The sequence below is a fragment of the Micropterus dolomieu genome, linkage group LG10 (genome assembly GCF_021292245.1).
Source record: "Micropterus dolomieu isolate WLL.071019.BEF.003 ecotype Adirondacks linkage group LG10, ASM2129224v1, whole genome shotgun sequence".
Lineage (NCBI taxonomy): Eukaryota > Metazoa > Chordata > Actinopteri > Centrarchiformes > Centrarchidae > Micropterus > Micropterus dolomieu.
The window spans coordinates 15,779,695-15,788,808 of NC_060159.1; positions in this window are offsets into that span (position 1 = coordinate 15,779,695).

Here is a 9,114-nt window from a genome sequence, read left to right on the forward strand (position 1 = left end):
CCCTACAATGATCATGTATAGATTGCACTTTTTGTTTTGATTGCACTTTTTGTTAACTCTTACTTCCTTCCCTAGGTATTTACCCCATTGATGTGATATGTACTGTGAGCTCTTACTAGTATTTATTGCTGCTCTTACTAGTATGTATTGTCAGTTGTAGATCTGTAGTTGATGCTCTGTTGATGCTTGTATGTTGTTCCTCAAATGTAAGTCGCTTTGGATAAAAGCGTCTGCCAAATGAGAAAAGGTAAATGTAAATGTAGCTGCGTGTGTGTGTGTGTGTGTGTGTGTGTGTGTGTGTGTGTGTGTGAGAGTGTGAGAGAGAGAGAGAGAGAGAGAGAGAGTCAGTGCGTCTACAGCTTCCTGCCTTGGTTAAAGGTTCTGTCCAGAGTTGACAGATGAGGCCACAGCTGCCCATTAAGGAACCACTTACTGTAATTTTGCCTCAGAGTAATCCATCCCATCAGCCATCATACCTACATTTAGGCCAGTGGCTGACGTCCAAATGTGCATGAAAACACACACATACGCACACAGCCATGCAACGCAATTCATCAGATCTATTAATTAGTCCTTGAACACTCATTTATCCTCGTCTTATTCAGCCATCAGTTCCTGCCTTGTAGTAGCACATCTGTAATTCCCGTGATGTGTGTGTATGACCTCATGCCCGGGCACAACCATTTCATTAGCTGGATCAATTAGCCTCAACATTTGTTCCAGTTTGCCACTGGGGGGAAATACCTGACACAAATGGAGAGAAAAGAGGACTCTAGGAGGCTGAAATCTCCTCTATACGAGTTGATAACTCCAATCTGAACATATGGTACCTTGTTCTCTTTGAGCACAATACTGTTAGTTTAAACTGAAAGACTGGCAGACTTTGCATGGCAATACAATGATATTACAAAGGAAGAAATTAAGTGTCAGAGGTACTGGTTTATCTTCATTTAGATTACCTGTACTGTGTGGTTTCACATAATGAGTGGTTTTGCTCAAAGATAGCCACCGCTTCACCTCATCAAGCTAATTATTTCAGCATCAGGGATCTCTGTGTGTCTTTGTGTAAATTCAATTATGACTTTATCTATTTCAGTTCTTATTTTACTGTCAGTGCCAAACACTATCAAAGGCCAAATCAAAGCTTGGAGTGTAAGCGTTTCTGCTATGCTTCCTGCCACTCCTTACCCATTGGTTGCTTTTATTATTTCTCTTGATGTTGACTGTAGCAGATTCTTTCCAGTTTGTTTTATGATAAACTGAAACTTAAATTATTAAGAACGATTTTATGAAGATGCCGTACTAAGGATTTCATCACATACGGCATATTGGGTGGCCCAGTGGATAGCCCTGTGGCCTCCCTGCAAGAAGGTTGCGGGTTCAAACCCTGGTTGTCCTGTCCTTTCTGTGTGGGGTTCTGAGGGAACACTTGAACAATATAGCTAGTGTGGCAAATTTTATTTTGTTGAATTTTCTCAGGGTGTGCTGTTTGGTTGTTCAACACTAGTGGCGATGACTGCTCACACTACCTTTTCTTCTTCATCCCTTTTTGTGTTCCAGAGGGATTACTGGATCACTGTTTGGCTATCAGTAATAGGTAGTAGCAATACTGACACTGTATATTGATATATAGCAGATATTATTGTTGTGATCAATGATCACAAAATAATGGCTTTAAGTAGTTTGATCGGTGGTCGCTAAAAAGGCCAAAAAGAAAAGCCGATCAGATGATGCAATACTCGCCAGACAAATTTTCAACGGCAGCTAAAATGTTTCACTACGCTGTGTGAGCGGTTTTCAAAGCTAGCTAGCACCAAAGTCCTTCTCAGACAGAAGGGATTAACGCGCCCACATAATCATTTACAATTAGAGTTGAGCAGCAATCAGACAAGTGGAGCAACACGCAGGAGCGTGTAAACAGTTGTCATTTCATGATACTTTATCATCTGTTAACTTTAACACTTAATACATTGTTTTTAGGACCAATTAAATAAATATACAGTATACTGTATAATGCTACATGATGAATAAAAGGCTCCAAATAGACCCAGTGATCGGTATCGGCCCAAAAAATCCTGATTGGAGCACCTCTGATCACAAGGGTTGTGATATTAGATAAGACTGATTAGAGAAACTGATGTGATAGCAAAAGATCAACAGGCTACGTGCCTCCACCTAGGGCTGCACAATTAATGTAACTGCAATTGCAATCACGATGTCGCCCTGTGAGATTACATTACCACAAAAGGGTGCAATTTAATTAAACAAAAAGGTGCTGTGTGTGTGACACTCTAGTCTCTGTGTGCACTGCAGCCTGCTCATTATTCACGCCCACAAAAGGTATGACCAATCAGTGTAGACCGGGGCTGCAGAGCATGCAGAGGGGTGCACACAGAAGGAAACGTCGAAAATGGAAGATAATAAACAGGCTAAAAGCTTTGGACTGGTGGCCAGAAAAAAACACGACCTCTGTCATATGCCAATATTTCGGATTCAGGTTCAGCAACATTGAGCCAAAAAAGGTAGAGTGTATTACATGCAAAGTTAAAGTTGCCACATCAAGCGACAACATGCCAAATTTGTATCAGCACCTATTAGCACAGAGAAAAATATAATGAATGCATGTAAGTGAAAGCCATGAAGAAACTACTGAAAGTCAGCGTGAAAGCCAATCAAAACAAAACACAATTACAAATGTGTTTGCGAGTGTTACACCATACAACAAGTCCTCGAGGACATAAAGAAATCACCAACTCCATAACACACTAGGTGGCAAGAGACATGGTGTCCATATAGTACCCTGGGCGGAGGTACAAGCTAAATGTCTATTTTGAAAAGATTTATTTTTGGTTATTTATTAAATTTTGTAAAATATAAGGTTATATTAAAAACAAAAACGTTTTGTGCACTTTTTTGTTATGCTCGTTTAACTTTGTATGTTTGAGATGAGAAAAACACATTTCTAATTTTCTGTTTTTTGTGCATTTCCCTTTATAATCAAGTATGTAAACCCATGATACAATTTGTTACCATTATATCGCAATCACAAATCACAATAGTGTCCATTTCTCCAAATCGTGCAGCCCTACCTCCACCTCTGACCCAATCTGATGAGTGCTACAGTACAAGTTTACGGTTTACAACAGTCCTTCCACACAAATGTGTCAACCATGTATCTGTGTATTCTCACCACTTGTTGTTAATGAACTGACACTCAGTTTGGCTGCAGTTTCCTGGCGCAGCAGGCTGAGCTCCTGCCAAACAGCCTTTGGAGAGTGTTATTGCTGACCGCCAGCTGGATTAGAGGGTTAACCAATTAGCAGTAAGAGGATGAGTCAGAGTACTGTGTCAATCCCAATCTGTAGCCAAGCCGACTGAGAAGTTGCTAATCCGGTGACAGGTCACAACCTCCAACACTAGTGGCCACAAAGGTCACTGAGACGAAGGAAAGGTGAAGGAATGACTGAAGAGCTTTGTTTTTGGCATATTTTTGAAAGTGTTTTCAGTGTTACTGTATTTAAAGTTCACAATACTAAAATATCACCCCTATTACCCCTAAAGGTGTCAGCTAAATGAATGTAATGTAATCTACAAATAAGGAGGGGCAAGTTAACTCTCCAGCAAAAGACAAAAAAGCAACATTAGATAAAAAAATCATATAAACTAGATGGGAGGATAAATGACAAATCATAGAAATAAAACTTTTTTACATGGTGGAGTGCTTTGGCTGAATTTAGGAGTCTCAGAGCCTGAGGGAAGAATTTTTCTGAAGTCTGATGGCACAACAGAAGATATTTCTGTATCTCCTGCCAGACTGCAGTAAGACGAACAGGCTGTGGCTGGGGTGGGTACTGTCTTTTAGTATCTTCTGCTCAGACACCTCACCGATATCACTGTTTCTCGGTAGATGGGTACCAGTGATCTATGAGCGGTTTAATCACCTGCTGCAGGGCCCTCCTTGGCCGTGCACATCCCATGCCAGTTTGTGATGTTTCCAGTTAGGAGGCTTTCCATTGCTCCTCTGTAAAAGTTTTTGTAGAGAAATACAGCGGCTTTTTAGCTTTCTTTACTAGCATAGAGATGTCAGATGACCATGTCAGGTTCTCTGTGATGCTGACCTGAACTCCACTGATGTAGACAAGAGTGCGTGTCTTCACCTCTTTTTTCCTAAAATCAATGATCAGCTCCTTGGTTTTCTTGATGTTGAGCAGTAGGTTGTTCTCAGTGCAACGTTATTGATTTGCTACCGATATGACGTCTCGTTGTTGTTTTAAATCTGGCCGATGATGGTGGTGTCATCAGCTGACTTCACGACAGAGTTCTCTCCATATCGGAGGATGCAGTAGTGGGTGCGAAGCATGAACAGGAGGGGACTGAGCACACAGCATGTTTTTCCGGGAAGCTAAAAAAATAAGGAAGAAATTGAGAACAAACAATCCAACGATATGAATGTTTTTTTTAGCCATATTTCATAGATTGTACCTTCCCCAAGGAAAGCAAAGAAGTCATTACTTGCATACATCATATATAAGAGATTGAACAGGCAACTGGATTTTCATTTCATTTTAAAGTATCATGTCTCCTTTTGAGGTGAGGGAGTTATCAACATTTGTTTTGTTCTACACCTTCTCTGCACTAGCCATTGAGTCATTATCACACTTCAAAAACAAACAAAATGTTTATGACCATAGGGTTCGTGCACAAGCATCATCACATGGTGGAGAAGTGCATAGATGACACACATACGCCCCCCTCGCACAACAAATACCATCTACACAGACAAAGTCACTGGTGAAAGTAATGTCAGTTCTTTACATCTCCTATTCTGTTTCTGTTTTTTTTTTAACGACTGGTGCCTGCACAGTTGCACACATCTGTTAATTTGCAGTATGCTTTAGCTCATTATGGCTTACTGCTACTGCCACAGTAGAGGCTTTCGGGAGAAAACACACTGCAGTTGTTTTTTCTAATACAAAGAAAACAAGATGTGTGTCGTGACCTGCTTAAGGTTTCATTTTGAGGAAATCGCACACAGTCAGATAAAATGTCAACAGCAGGATGCAAAACTAATGTGATGGTTGCTTGCGCTCACTCTATATCTAGAGAAGCTTCCTCTATCTTTGCAAGCATGGCTTATCTTCAGAAGACATGATTTTGGTTATGGTTGCCTGCTAGTATGAACAGACTGTCATTTCTTCCTCTGATATTGGGAAAAGGCTGAATCAGACCCTGACAATGTCACCTCCAGGTTCAGGAAATGCACCTTTATCTGATCAGTTCACTAGTTCATTCTACTCAACTGGAGATACTGAATATTTGAGCTACAGTATCTTAGAAAGGCACATTTGTACTGGTATAATGTGATTGAGAAGATGCTGAAGATTAGTGTGTTTATGCTGATTTATTTTCACTGCAGCAGATTTCACAAGCAAAACATCTCAGTCAAGCTATGCCCTCACACATTTTAGTTCTAATTAAAATGCCCCTTATACTGTCCAAGTAAATATCACGAATATGTGTAGCTTCTCCCATCTTTCTACAGCTTGCCCTCAGTTTTCAGTCTATTTTTCCCAGGAGCTCCTGTTCACCTCACAGTTTCCCGGTGCTGTTTTTAGCTTTTCATGTGGAAGTGTCGTTAGGAAACAGTGAAGATGACCATTTTTGGTTGTAAGGCTTTTAGCGCAACACAGGTAGTCATGTGGAAGGTGCAGAGACACTCAAACACTTCCTACTATTGGAAGACACATACAAATCGCCTTGCATGCACACACCTGATGTTTCCACTCTTGTTCCCACTTCAGCCCTGCAGGAAAGCAAATTTAATGGATAAAGGTGTTTACATGAATTCATCATGATGTGTGAATATTGGATCTTGGTTGCTTACTATTATTATTGGTTACAGGGGTGGGAATAGGCATATTTCCAGATGTCTTTCTATTAGTCGTGAGTTATTTCTAAGGCATTGGCTTTGTATTTGTAACATAAGTTTGTACAGCCATATTTCCAGACAAGACAGGCTTATATTTATCATGACCTTTTCAAAATGTAATGGAAATGAAATAAACATTGTTTGAAAAACTTTGTCTCTTATCTTTTAATTCACGGTTGCCCTTAATCTTTAGATTTGTCTTTTCTCAGTCCTGTTCCTTCGCCAGCTGACTGAGGCACAGACCCGTCTATGGAGAGAAATGGAAATTCTGGGCTTATCAGACAAATGGGATGTAAGTCAGAAGGGTTTCACCTCAGACGGCGCATGCAAAAACGAGCTGATAAGGCACAAACTCTAAATTGAAAATATATTATAGGAATAAAAGTTAAAATTCTCCGGTGAGAGTGAAAGAGTGAAGCAACCAAGGGATCTTTAAATTAGATACGATCAACATCATGTTAAATAATGTTTAATCAGAAATGATGAAAATACTCCCACGGAGAACAGCACAAAGAAGGTGGTTTACAATTTGAACAACTATATGTTTCAGTAGCGTATTTATGGACTTGCATAAGAACAACACCCAAAGCATTAAGCCACAAGCTTATTCAAAATAGGTTTAGAATGAGTTAAAAATCCCATAGGGAACATACCCAACTTAGAAGTGGGACGACTCTCTCCAACACAGCAGCAAAACTACTGACAGTTCTATAAATCCCGCTTCTATCAGCATTGCGCTAAATGTGCCATCCACATTTCTAAACCCCCGGTGCTAATGGTACGCACTCAGCTGTCAGATTAAGGCTCATTTACTCCCAGCAGGGTCTTCAATTACCAATGATTAAAACCCCCTTTGGTATTCTGTTTTAACAGACACAGGATCTGTCAAGACTAAGAAGAGCCCAGAGGAAGATAGAGTAAGACAGTGAGGACCCAGGTGGATGTTTCAGCTTACTGAAGAGATGTTGTATTGGGTCTGTGTACAAACAAATGTCTCTTCAGAGTTATGCTACATATTATTCAGAGTGTCAAGAAAATTATTGCTGTCACTGGACCTATGCTTTACATACTTCTCTACAACCAACCTTTGATTGCCTGAACCATTAACTACTCATTCCATTGGGTATAGCCGATTAGTGTGGAGGAAAATCATAAATTACATACGTTTAAAAAACACACTGCATTGACACACACATGGGGTGGACAAAATATTAGGAACACCTCCCAGTAAAACAAAATATAAAAAGTATCACAAAACCTCCAAACTGATCATAAAGTTGAGTTAATGCCTCTCTAGAAATAAACAGGATAGGATACTTAAAACTTTTGTGAGGCCAGGATTTATAGCAGGGCCGTTGTAGTACATTTAGTGGATGCTTTTATCCCAAGCAACTTACAATCGCTATACATGTCAAAGGTCGCACACCTCTGGAGCAACTAGCTTGCTCAGGGACACAATGTCAGACAGGTCACATTGGGGGGATTGAACCCAGATCTCTCACACCAAAGGCATAGTCTTATCCATTGCGCCATCGCCACCCCAGCAGATTGCAACTGAGCATGTTGATGGAGGGAAGTTGGGGTGGAAATAGGCCATTACATTCGGTGTCAGGCAGATGTCACTAAGCATGCTCAGGGTCAGAGTTCAGTGTTTAAACTACTTTACTAGTTTGACAAGCTGACCGGAATAAAGTGGTATGTGTCATGTGATTGCATGTTTGCTGTGGTTTTTGTTGTGCTGTGTTCTATGCCAGTACAAGGCTTTATATGTACAGAAAATACTTGTTTGCATAATAGACATATTGTTAAGATTGTAAAAGCGCAAACATACATTTAGCATTGTCTCTTAATATGGGACTTTTAATATCAGGCACTACGTTCTGAACCAGCTCAGGACAGTCCTACTAAGTAGCCCTAATGTCTGCTGACAAACAAACAGAGGCAGATAGTACGGTGGTAAATAGATAAAACCGGACAGAGCTACTCTATTAGAGCAGAGGACACTGCTCTGATTTAATTTGTCATCCAGAGGAAAATCAGAGCCACCCGTCATCCCAGGAGCCTGCTTCTGTTCCTCTGTGTTTGTATGTGCATATGCGTTGTATGTGTGCATGTCAGTCTCTAGTTCTGTCTCACTCTCTACCCTTCTCCATTACTTAGAGATACACACACAGCCAGGCACACACAGCAAATCTGATGCTATAATGTCATTCTGTTTTCAGTATTCATGGAGCACACTGTTACGCAGCATTAAAAAACCTTATGTTGACAAACGTGACATTATAGGAACTGGTAACAAGTCACAAAGCAACCTTCTCTGCCATTCTTGAATCACCAATTTCTTCTTCAGTACTTGTAAAAAAAAACAGACGTAGCTTTAGTTGTGGGTGGGAAGCTGGCAAGCGTTGTTGTTGCCCTACCAACTTCTACTAGTTGGTCAGGACACCTGTGCTGTGGTGTTACAAAACTTGACAGAGCTACAGCATGTCTGTACATATCTGTTTGGCAAACAGACTTAGCAGGGACAGCAGCATTGCTGATATAACCACATCTGATTCCAACACCAACAATCTGGTCGATCACTTCAATCATATCTGCTTGTCGTCACTAAATATTACTGCTCCTCTAAAGGTTAGGCCTACGTCTAAAGCTAGTAAGCAACCCTGGATAAATGACAGCATTCGCAGCCTAAAAAGGGAATGCAGGAAAGCAGAGCGCAGATGGAAAAATCCAGTCTCCAAGTCCATTACCTCAGTCTGAAGGATTTATTAATTAACTACAATAACATGGTTAAGGATGCGAGAACACACTATTTTTCTGAACTCATTACTACACATAAACACAATCCCAGGTTTCTGTTTAAGACTGTGGATCAGCTGGTAAACCCAACCCCTCCTTGTGCCTCAGCTGGAAGTAATGATGACTGTGAATTGTTTTTATCTTATTTTACCAATAAGGTGGTGTCAATCAGAGCCTCTATTACCCCGCGTCCTCTTACTCAGAGGTTCCTCACCAGCAACAAGAGAGTTTTAACCAGTTTTATCCCATCGACTTGTCTGAGCTTTTAAAAACAGTATCACAAATGAGAGTGTCCTCCAGCCCACTTGATGTTATACCTACAAAGTTTTTACTGAAAGTAATAGATTCTGTTGGGCCCCATTTGATCTCTGTTTTCAACAGCTCCC